The 12375-nt window shown below is 43.7% G+C and overlaps 1 protein-coding gene across 1 annotated transcript in view; it reads right to left on the bottom strand.

Moving 5' to 3' along the window:
- Positions 1-12375, bottom strand: part of acap3b (ArfGAP with coiled-coil, ankyrin repeat and PH domains 3b) — a 254796-nt gene that overhangs the window by 122232 nt on the left and 120189 nt on the right. The window lies entirely within an intron of this gene.

Below are 12375 nucleotides of genomic sequence, written 5' to 3'. Positions count from 1 at the left end.
GAATGAAATCAGAACCAGAAGGCAGAGGAGAATTAAGTCAGAAAGCTGCGGTGAGGGGGAAGGAGATTCAATGCCTATTTTCTTTTTAATGTATTACTGAAGCCAAGATATTTGTCATGGAGAGGAGATGAGACAATTATTGCAACTGGGTAACAGCTAAGTAACCACAGGTCAAGTCCACCAAGCAGTACACCGTCTGCCAGCGAGTTTCACAAACTGAGGAGCAGCGGTCACTCACATCAACATAATGAAGGCAATTGGCCAAGCCCAGATGCTGATGGAAGCAGAGTCATTCTGAGCAACCAGGTCCCATGGATGCTGGTAGCATTTGGAGTTGCTTCTGGTGGATAATGTCTAAACAGGGAGATTAGCAAGCTGTTTTCTAATCATAAATCCTGATCAGAGTCCTGATGAAGAACCTCGACCCGAAATGTTGACTGTTCATTTCCCTCCATAGGTGCTGCTTGACCTGCTGAGTTCCTCTAGCGTTTTGTGTGTGTGTTGCTCCAAACAGTCATCTTTATGTGTTCTGGCTCACATGTGACTTGTAGGCAATGTGGTTGACACCCTCAGGGAATAAAAGGGATTTTCCAACAATGCCCATATTCTGAGACTGAATTATATGAACATTTGAACTGGAACTGCACCTGGTTTTGAATTTGCTTAAGTAAGTTCAAACTCTTTCACTGTGATCTGCCTCTCTGCCATGGGCAGGTGAAGTGCTGCAGATTAATCTTCAGGGAGCCACCAATTGAAATTCTACATCATGTAGGGGGTGGGGAGGAAGGGGATGGGGAAGAAGGGAAACAGATTTGAAAAACTCCATGCTTTATATCCTCAGAAGTAAAACAAAAGCACCAGAAAAGGTGTATGCAACTGAAAGATTTGATTCTCAACTCCACCCTGAAAATCTATCCATTTTCTAGGGTACATTTGCCTCTATTTTTGGGTCTATGATCAAAGTAAGGTGAAGTTAGTTATTTCTGAAAGGCACCAGACCAAACAACTTCACAAGATGACCTGCACCCTTCACAAGAACTATTTTCTGCAGCCTGGTCCATTGTCTAGTTACCTGATCAACAGTATATTTTTTTTAAATTTTATTTATACAGCATGGTAACAGGCCCTTCCAGCCCAATGAGCCCGCGCCGCCCAATTACACACACATTAACCTACTAACCCCTACGTCTTTGGAACGTGGGAGGAAACCGGAGCACCAGGAGGAAACCCACACAGTCATGAGGAGAACGTACAAACTCCTTCCAGACAGTGGTGGGAATTAAACCCTGATCGCTGGCACTGTAATAGCGCTATGCTAACCGCTATGCTACCATGCTGCCCCAATATATCTTAAGTGTTATAATGTTACATTCAAGCAAAATGCTGATTAGACCATGTGTAAGATGTATTTGTTTTGTTGGAAACTAGGCCGCAGAAAGTAAATCTAGAGGTCTGACCTGTCTCCTGAGGCGATGGCCACCAATCATCATCCCTTCCAATGCCCACATCAGGTTCCATGGGCCTGATTCCATTCAAATAGGTTCAAACAGGCAATAATTCAACAAAGATAAATGAGACAAGGAAGGTCATCTGTGCTTTTACTGATGTCCTTCTGATCTGGTATCTGGCATCCAACATGTGGCACAGTCTTATAAATTCTTGTGAATTTTCATCACTTCAGTATCGAGTTCCAATAAAACTGACAAAGTCTGCATAAAACTGCAATCAATCTTTAAATAAACATCAGCACATACAAATCACTGCTCTTAAAGCCATAGACCCTCACATAAAAGTCCAGTGTCAAAGATGCATGTTGTCAAAAACCGCCTATAGTAGCAATATATGCAATGTTGTGGTGTTTTTAACATGGTGCCTTGTGGGAGTGTAATCAAACAAGAAGTGACACTGAGCCACGGATGACTCTGAGCTCGGTCTGATGGGTGGGTTTTGAGGAAGGTCATAAAGGAGAAGAGAGAGGCAGAGAGCTTTAGGGAGGAAATTCCAGAGTTTGGGGCCCAGACAGCTGAAGCCATGAGGCATCCCGGAGGTCAGGCTGGAGTCTGAGATCGTCAGTCACGTGCCTGATTACCTCGGTTGGTGGCCAGCTTACTGGAAGCTGCCAATCACAGGGCCAGGGGGCAATGTAAACTGCGCACTAATCAATGACGGGTACTGCAGTGTAATGGTTAAGTTACTGGACTAGTGGCCTGGGTTCTGGATCACAAGTTCACAAGTGGCAGCTGGGGAATTTAAATTCAAGTAATTAAATAAATCTGGAGTTTAAAAAAAAACTGGTCTCAATAATGGGTATCATGAAACTACTGGATTGTTGTAAAATACATCTAGTTCACTAATGTTCTTCAGAGATGGAAATCTGCCTTCCTTAGCCAGTTATGAGACACTATACCCACCAATGTGGAGTTTGCATTGACGTCTTCAGGGGCATTTAGGGATGGACAATAAATGCTGGCATTGCCAGTGACCTCAAATCACAGCAATAAACAATATCCCAAGCAGAATGAAGTTTTTAAATCTTCAGTAAACTTAGAGATGAGGGTTGCATTCAGAGTGGGGCTCAAACCTCCACCTCCAGAGCGTTGGGCTTCCACTGGGGCAGAGCTTGCAAATGGTTTAATATTGAACTCGTATGTTATCAAAGCCAGTTGATATCTTGAAGTAAAGTTCCATTATTTGGCACTGTGAATAGACAGGAAGCCTTACAACATGAAAGAGAACGCCTCAGGGAAGTGGAGTACTGAGGAAGAACACAATCTGACAGTTCTTTCACTATAACAGGAATATGGACTCTACACCCATAAGCTGTTGAAATATTAGCATATACACTACAAATAAGCAGCTCACAGTTTCCTCTGAGAACGTACACCCTAATTATGGTGGATCTGACCACCACTTTTTATCAATCCCTCTCTGCTCAGGTAAAGCTTTGGACAATTTTCCATTGTTCTTCAAATTTAGTTCACTAAAATCTCACTCTTTCCTCAGAATTCTGTGCCCTTGTGAAGTGCTCTTATAGAAGTACATAATATAGACAACAACAACCTACATTTACATAGGACCCTCAATGTAGTAAAATGCTCAACGAACTTTGTGGGGAAATAATTTTGTTGCATGAGGAGATATTGGAACAGGAAACCAAAAACTTGACTAAAAAGATAGGTTTTAAAAAGCATCTTAAAGGAACATAGAGAGGCAAAGAGAGTTAGGGAGGGGATTCTGGAGCTTTGGGTTATGGCCACCATTGGTGGTCATACCTTAAGCTCTTATATCCAGTGATGTAAGAGTTGTTACCCGATTTCCCAATGTGGCTGCACTTTAGACCTAGACCACACCAATTTTAGAAAGTGCATAATTGTTTGTAAGTAAACTTTGAAGAGATGGCAGCAATGAAAAGGCACTTGTAAAAATTCAGTAAGTCCTTGGAAAAGTTCATCTGAACCCTTTGACAGCCACTTCAAAAGGGAGAATTGAGAAGTGAGAAAGAAAATGTGTAAATTATCCCAACAGACTGTTTGCAGTTCCCTTCAGAATGTCCATGGACCATCATTCAGAGTATCTCCATCTCTCCCCACAGATGTGGGTGTATCGGTGACCAGTCTGACAGTCACACACTGCTCCTTCTCTTCCAAACACCTTAGATCAGAAGGATATCACACCAATCAAAATGCTGACGACTAAGCAATTTACTTGAGAACCTCGGAGTCAACAAACAAAAGAGGTAATATGGTTAAGAAATGAGCAAAATAAACTTACTTTAATTTCCCTGTTCTTTCCACGTCCCTCTACTCTAACCAATATCTAGTAACCCTGGAAGTCGACCTCACTACCTTACAGACAAGTTCAGCAAACAGCTCTGCCCCCATACTAATGTTTAACTGAAGATTGAAACAGTATATCATGCAAAATAGGCATTAACCAGCATTAGGACAGGAAAATCGGGACCAGCATTAGAACAAGAAAATCTGGACACTTGCATTTTGCAAATTATTTGATCATCTGTCAGTCCCTGTCCCCTTAGAGCCATCAATCCAATTCCCAACTGGATAGTGCAGACAGCCTAGAGACAGAGAGGCCAGCAATGATCCATGAATCGTTTACCTTCAAAGCTCAGTGAACAATTTATGTGACTGATTGACAAAGCCACTATTCTAATACTGACCAGCATCCCCCTGTAGTAATCTGGAGTGTTTCCTAACACTGCAAACATTGATTCTTTTTTTAGCTGTCTGGCTGGAAATTGTCTTCCCAGTGCAGCTGCTAAGATTGCTGATCTCATGACCTCTGCACTGCCTATATCAAAGAGGTTGCAGAGAACTTGCTAGTGTACTGTAAACAGCAGAGACACGGAAAAGGGCACTGAGCCATTCTAATCCAATCTGAGCACAGGGAGAGTGCCAGTCAACAGGAGTAAGAATGTGCCATGCTTTGTTTAGAATCTGCTCAGTTCAACATGGGGTATGACAATAATGACTTCAAAACTATTGGTGACTGGGAGCCAATGGTGAGTTGTGGAGGAGTTTCTGCATCTCACAAAGGTTTTACTTTGAGTTGGTAATATAATGACAAAAGCATTCATCACCAAAAGACAACAGAAAGAGGTGGAGAGAACACTTGCTGCTGGAACATGAAATGCCATATAGAAAAGCTGACACACAGAGACCACTGAAGCTTTATACAAAAGCTGTGGATAAATATTGGGAGGAAGGAGGCCATGGGAAAGAGACAACACATTCAGCCCTTCCACAGGGCTGGCACTGCTGCAATGGGCAGAAAGGCCCTTCCTCCTGCTACATCCTCTGATTCTATGTCTGTGCACAAACATCTCCTTTCGAGCAGTCTTTGATCTAGAGATGCATCAAAGACAATTTTGATCAGTTTTGGGAGCTAGGGTCCACATTGGAAAGTTGGTCAGAGTAAAACAAAAAGGCTAAGGTATTGGTTTATTGCCAGCACAACATCATGGGCTGAAGGGCCTGTACTGTGCTGTAATGTTCTATTATCGTCACAGGTACTGAGATACAGTGAAAAGCTTTTGTTTTGCGCACCATCCAGACAGATCACGCCGTGCATAATCACATCAAAGGTAGGGACATCCACCCACTGGGCTTCGTACCTGGAATCTGCAGGCGATGCAGTGCCTCAAGTGGGGTCCAAACTGGGTGGGGTCACAAATATAAACCAGTGAAGGATTTGGGAGCAGTGCCTTTAGAAAGGAGCAGTTGAAGCGAGTAGCAAAGATGAATTTAAGGGGAGGTTAAGTAAGTACACGTGGGAGAAAGGAACGTGCTGAGAGAGGGAGATGAAGTAATGTGGCAGGAGGCTCATGTGGAGCAATAACATCAGCAGGCAAATAAACAAGCTGTCATTCACTGAGTCCCAAACAATCCGCTGGCAGGGCTATGGAGAGCTGGTGACATCACCGTGAAGGCTGGAGGCTGCAGCTCCCACTGTTCAGCCTCCCTTTCATTTCGGTGGGAAACGAGATCCTTTTCCTTCTTGAATAGTTTCCCTGAGGCAGGCAGCAGCCCTTTCACTGGTAAGCACTGCCAGCACTTCACAGGAGGCTACACGGCAGCCGGACAGCAGCCAAAGTGCCTTCACAGAAGCACAGCAGAGGGCAGGGAATGAGAAGTCACTGGAAGAACAAGATCCACTTGTTTCTTCCCAGCGCGTTTTGCCCCATTTTCCCCTCAATGTAACCGCCTCTCTTGTAATCTCCCTGTTAAATGTCAGCACTGATGGCTTTGCTGTGATCTATGATCACATGGGCTGATCATGAAGCAATTAACAAACAAACTGCTGGAGGAACTCAGCAGGTCAGGCAGCATCTGTGGAGGGAAATGTACAGTCAGTGTTTCCGGACGAGGCCCTCCTTTGGAATGCTGCAATAGAATTTACCTCCACTACTACCCCTGGCATCCATTCCACACCCTAATCACAAGTAGCATAAAGAAATTTTTCCTCGTGTCACCTTTGGTAATCGCCTTCATTCCAGGGCCCTGGTTAGTGACCCTTCCCCCAACAGTCTCTCTCCAGCCACCCTGTCTAATCCAGAATGTCATTTTTTTTAAACCACTTTCTCAACCTGTCTTGCCACTTTCAGTATATGCATTCCAGATGAAGGGGCTCAACCCAAAACATGGACTTTTCCATTTCCCTCCATGGATGCTGCCTGACCTGCTGAGTTTCTCCAGCAGTTTTTTTTGCTCCAGGTTCCAGCATCTGCAGTCTGTTGTGTCTCCATGAAGCAATCAAACCTGGCTGGGGGGCTGAATTTCACAGCATTACTTCACCAGTTACAATCTGGGGGTATTGCCCGTGCTGGCTGTTAATACAAGTAACTGGGAAATGTTCAGCGTCAGAAAGGTTCACAGTTTCCTTACATTGAGTGTAGTAAGATAAGATAAGGTATCTTTATTAGTCACATGTACGTCAAAACACACAGTGAAATGCATCTTTTTGCGTAGAGAGTTCTGGGGGCAGCCCGCAAGTGTCGCCACGCTTCCAGCGCCAACATAGCATGCTCACAACTTCCTAACCCATACATCTTTGGAGGAAACTGGAGCACCCAGAGGAAACCCACACAGACACAGGGAGAACATACAAACTCCTTACAGACAGCAGCCGGAATTGAACCCGGGTCGCTGGTGCTGTAAAGCGTAACGCTATCTGCTACACTACCATTACACTGGGTCTACAGCACAGAACCAGGCAATTGGACCCAACTGCTGTGTACCTCCACCCTGCCCCCTTCATTGAACTCAACCACATCCATCTATACCCTGATTATCTAGGTTCCCCTTAAAGATATCTGTGATATTGGCATCAGCTTTTCCTTGTGGCAATGTGCTTCACTGTTTAGGTTGCCCCGACATCGATACCACATGATCTCTTACATCATGAATGGTATTTTTTTTAACTAAAATCCCATCCAGATTCCTGTTCAACTTGCCAACCCGATCCCTCTTCTCTCTCAACAGACTGGTTCACATGTTCATCAACTGGTTTAGGTTTACTGGACAATAGAGAGCTTATTCCTCCTTCTCTCTCCCTCAGATGAAAATAGCACATTGACACATGCCTGAGAAACATCTCAGACTGCTTCACACACCCAGCGGACTCCTTCCTGCACAACAGAAGAACGACACATCTCTCTCACCAAGGAGAGGTGAGGAAGGAATGGGTGAAGGGTGGAGGGGAAGAAAAGCAAGGGGTAGATGGATTGGAATCAGGAATGCTAAGTGACAGAGTGGGGGATTAAAAGAGCTTTTACATCAGGAAGGATGAAGGCTTCCTTGATGGGGCTTCCTGCTCCTCGACCCATACACATTGCTGAAAGAGCCAATTTCCTTGGAGAGTTGGCAGGTCCCAAAGGTCTGGACTCCACATCACCATTAAGTTTAAGACATGACATCGATGAAGCTCCATCTGTTGTCTGCACTTTAAAATGGAAAGTGGTGGGAAAAGGAGTGGTTACCCAATCCTGATAATTTCTACCTGTGGGCTGGGCCAGAGTGTAAAACTTCAGTGCTTAACAGTGTTGCTCAATGCATCATGGAAATGGTGTGACAGGAAGATGTTCAACCATGGCCATGGTGTTAAATACAGAGAGATTGGTTGAAAAATCTGGGGGAATACCACCTCCAGCTGAATTACAACAACTGGCTGTGATCACAGCTTCACAACATCATCTTCAATATCGTGATTTTGGAAAGCAACCGGCTGATTCCTCTCACACTGCTTAGGGCAAGAACCCTGCATCTTAACAAAGCAAGTGCTAGATATGGAATGAGGGAGGATTTCACCCCTGACTCCCAGCCAGTATTTAGCTCTCAGCCAACATCACTGACACTAACGATGGTGACCCTGCTTTTCTGTTGCACAAACTGGGGCCACACATCCTACAAACTCAACTGCGAGTGTACTTGAGAAGTACATCCCCGGCTGTAAAGTATGAAAGGGCCATCAGTTCAAGTTTCTTCCACCATTTTTCTGTGTCAAGTTGCCTTTGAGTCCAACTTGTGCCGATTCTATAAAATCACTGTAATCACACATCACATTCTCACTCACTTGTAAGGGCTGATGTGTGACTCACCATCTGCAATATCAGTTTTCATCGGTGACCTAATCTGTGGGCTCAGGTGACTGCTTAAAAACCACTTGGTCCTAATTTTCTAAGCTCCATGATGTCACCTAAACCTGTGGTTAGCTTGATGCTGTGTAACTAACCCCGAGCAGTCTTTATTCTCGAGTGACTTCTTCACTGTTTCAATCAAGAGGCCTCCCTGTGGCTTGTAGCTTCAGTGCTTAAATTTACAGGGTGCCCACGTCACTGTAAATCTCAAGGGTGCTCTTGTCCCACTGCACGTAGGCAATACTCATGCAGCACACACATAGCATCAGCTCCCAATTGACAGCCAGCTTATGTAGTTTATGTATATAATGGATCCACACAAATTAGCCTAGGTCTCAGTAGATTAACCACAGCAGCCACAGATTGACATGGCTGTATTTTCCACTTGAGTTAGCACTCAGCCTGAACTACAACTTTACATCATCCCAAGCATTGAAATAATATTTAAATCTCCCACAGTTTTTGAGACCATGATTACCAGTGTTCAGTTGTGGGAAAACATTAGTGCGTGTGGACTGTTAAGTACGTTAATTCGAGGCCCCCCCAGCCCATTCACTGAAGACTTGTTTCTCATAGAAAGGCTATCATTGTCTCCTCTGTGGGACTGGATTGAGACTGGCTCTGGGAGGCAAAGGGACAGGACTTTCATGCATTGCCAAAATAAAATGGTTCTTTTCTAATGAAGGAAAAGATTTCTTTATATTAAAAAAAAGCCGAGTGATGTAATTTGAATGGCAAATCCATCATCCGTAACTCCTGCCATTCAGCCCAGGAGTGGCTGAGATTCCATCCATGGTGTGAAATTGGCTCCTCCTTCTCACACCAGGTGAAGATGAGGGAAGGGAATAGGAGGTCAGCAGGTGGCAAGCGTGTGAGCATCTCAAGCCTGTTGCAAAGGCCATGTTAACACTCACTCTAGGGACAAGGGCATCACTAGTCCAGCAATTGTTGCTTGTCCCTGACTGCCCTTTAACATTTGGAATTGCTTTATTATTGTCATTTGTACCAAGGTACAGTGAAAAACTTGCCTTGCATACTGTTCATACAGATCAATTCACTACACAGTGTGCATTGAGGTAGTACAAGGTAAAACAATACAAAATGCAGAATTTAGCGTCAAAGCTACAAAGTGCAGTGCAGGCAGACAATAAGGTGCAAGATCATAACAAGGTAGATTGTGGGGTAAAGAATCTATCTTCCCATACTAGGGAACCGTTCAATAGTCTTATACGATAAGATGGACTCTTGAGGGGATAAGGTCCATTTCAGAAGGTAGTTAAAGGTCAACTACACTGCTATGGGTATGAGGTCACATATACTGTATGCCTCACTGAAGAACCTCTGGGGCTCCTACAACAATCTGGTACAAATAAATCTCTGATAATCCGGCACCCTTGGGACCTCACTGGATTTTCCAGACTATTGGATGTTACTCTATTAGTACCCAAACATGCTTTTATTAACTTTTTTTTTACATGTTACACAGTATTATAATATACTTGCCAGTGAAGCCAGTGAATTTAAACTGAGCAGGGAATATACAAGCACATCGGACCCCAGCTCTGACCGCAAACCCACCCACGTGAGCCAGATGCTGATACATCAGGATTTCCAAACAATCGGTGCTGGATTATCGAAGCTTTACTGCAACGGTCACCTAACTGACACCAGCATTTTAATTCCAGGATTTATCTAATTTACAGAATTTAAGTGCCCCAGCTTTCATGGAACTCAAGGCCCTGAATCACAACATCAAGCCTCTGGACCGTTAGTCCTAAATTGCAACCACAATGCTACATACCCGCAGGTCGCTGACACTCGTAACGAACATACAGGAAAACTGGGTGCTGGAAAAATACAACGAAAAATAGCCAGCTAGCCACAGCACCTCATTGAGGAGAGGAGGAAATGTGGTAAAGATGTTGATGAAATGATTAAAACAAAAACACACTTTTTATATAAAAGTGGGAAACATAAAATATGATCTGAAGATTTTAATTCCAGCACAATTTTCTCTGGAGCTTATGTACAAAAGGAATACTGTATCTTCAAGCAACTGTGTCTGTATCAGGCAGTTAATTGTATAGATCCCATCCCAGGAAAACAATCAGTTATGTCATTGGGGAACGAGTATTTTTAATAAAAGATGCCTATGTCTTGACTCACTGAACTAAACTAAATGACTGTGGCTCCCTCCTTAATTAACTCCACCCTGACAAACCTGGACTTGCTTTTATTTTCTGAATCTTTACTTCATTCTGACACCACAGTAGAAGGGAGTGAGCAGCTCTCCTCCTGCAGAAAATGAACTGACCAAAGATTCTGTTCTTTACAGTTATTCCATGGCTTGCAATATGATTCAGTCAATCCCTTTGGGCAGACTTGCTGACATTTCTTCAGGTGCTACCCTCTTGTTATGGATCCAGACTATTTGGAGGTAGAATTAACAGTCGACGAAGGCTGTGCTACTATTGTTGTGCAGAAAATGGCCTGACCAGAGATTTTATTCTTGGCAGTTATCTACGGCTTGCAATGTTATCTGTCAATTAATATCATGACATCTTTGGAGCAGACTGGCCAGCAATTCTTCGATATGTTTGTGGAATATTCAGAAGCAGAATTAACAATTAGAAAAGACTATAGTATTACTGTTTTTCAAAACAACGTTGCAGTCTGAGAATGACAACCTGTAGTTGAAGCTTAGTTTAGGGCACAGGAAATTCAGGCTTAGAAATTCAATAGCATGACCTGGTTTTCCTCACCTCATTCACTAATATCCTCAATGAAGGAAATCTGCCATGTGTCTCTATTCTAGCTCGTACACGACTCCCGACCAACAGCAAAGTGCTCAACTCCTAACTGCTGTTTAAAATTGTCAAACAAGTCCTTTTGTTCGAGGACCGTTTAGGGTCAGGCAATAATTGCTGGGCCTCTTAGACCTGCCAACGTCCCATAAATTTAGTAAATTTAACAAGAGACTAGAAATCAACTGCCTTGGAGGTGGTTGACCTGTTGGTGAGTCTCTGCTCTCTCAGGCCCATTACAGGATAGCATATTGTAACCAAGTGACAGGAATGACCCTTGAACCTCTGGATCCATGGATACGGCGCCCAGTTTATTGCCAGACAGGTAAAAGTAACTAACTCAGCCCATGCTGGGATTTTCATCCACATTGCTTCATCCCAAGCCCCACTAGTGTTCTTCTTGTCTAAGTCAATTGGGAGACTCAAGTAAATTAAAATGTCAAATCCAAGCCATTGAAAAATAGATTTTATTTAAATCCTTTGCAAGTTGCTTGAGTCCCAGTCTGATTCTAAAATTGAATCTGTTGAACTGATTGGGTGCAAAGTTTGGACACTTGTCACCATTACTTATGTGCCTTTTTGATTCAGGGTAGGACCTGAAATGTGTGATACTAAATGGCAGAAGGTGGAGGGGGCAGATCAGTGCACCAACCAAGTGCAACACTGACTGACATCAGCATCTGCCTATCTGCAAACTTCCTACAGCTGCACCCCTGCTAATAGCCTCATCAATACTGTAGCAACACACAAGGCTCTGGAAGAACTCAGCGGGTTAGTCTGCATCTATGGAGGGAAGTGGACAGTTGGTGTTTCGGGTCAAACCCTTCATCTGGACTGATGAAGGGTCTTGACTTGAAATGTCAACTGACCATTTCCCTCTGTGGATGTTGCCTGACCCACTAATTTCCTCCCATGCTTTGTGTGCTGCTCCAGATTCCACCATCTGCAGTTTCTTGTGTGTCCTCATCAATACTGTGTCTGATGCTGCTTACGCCACTAATGCCTGTGCACATCAGAGACCACTGCGGGACCTAAATATCACCTTCTGTATTAAAAATAATAGTGGTAAGCATCCAAATTTTGCACCCAATCAGTTCAACAGATTCAGTTTTAGAATCAGACTGGGACTCGAGCAGCTTATAGCTTTTGAATGAAATCTACTTATTTTTCAACAGATTGGATTTGTGTGATGATTTGACATTTTAATTAACTTAAGCCTCCCAGTTGGCCAAGATGAGAACAACACTGGTGGGATGGAAAGAAGCAACATGTTAGAGAATCCCAGGCTGTTTGGCAAGAGATGGACACCTTATCCATAGACTCCTGAGGGCTCAAAGTTCACCTGGCACTTGGTTACCAATACACTATCCCTTTATGTGCACTGCAATAGGCCTGTGGACATCCAGGAGACAGTTGCTC

This window comes from Pristis pectinata, chromosome 26 (genome assembly GCF_009764475.1).
Source record: "Pristis pectinata isolate sPriPec2 chromosome 26, sPriPec2.1.pri, whole genome shotgun sequence".
Taxonomy (NCBI): domain Eukaryota; kingdom Metazoa; phylum Chordata; class Chondrichthyes; order Rhinopristiformes; family Pristidae; genus Pristis; species Pristis pectinata.
The sequence above is the reverse complement of the archived record's forward strand: the minus strand, read 5'-3'. Positions and strand labels throughout refer to the sequence as shown.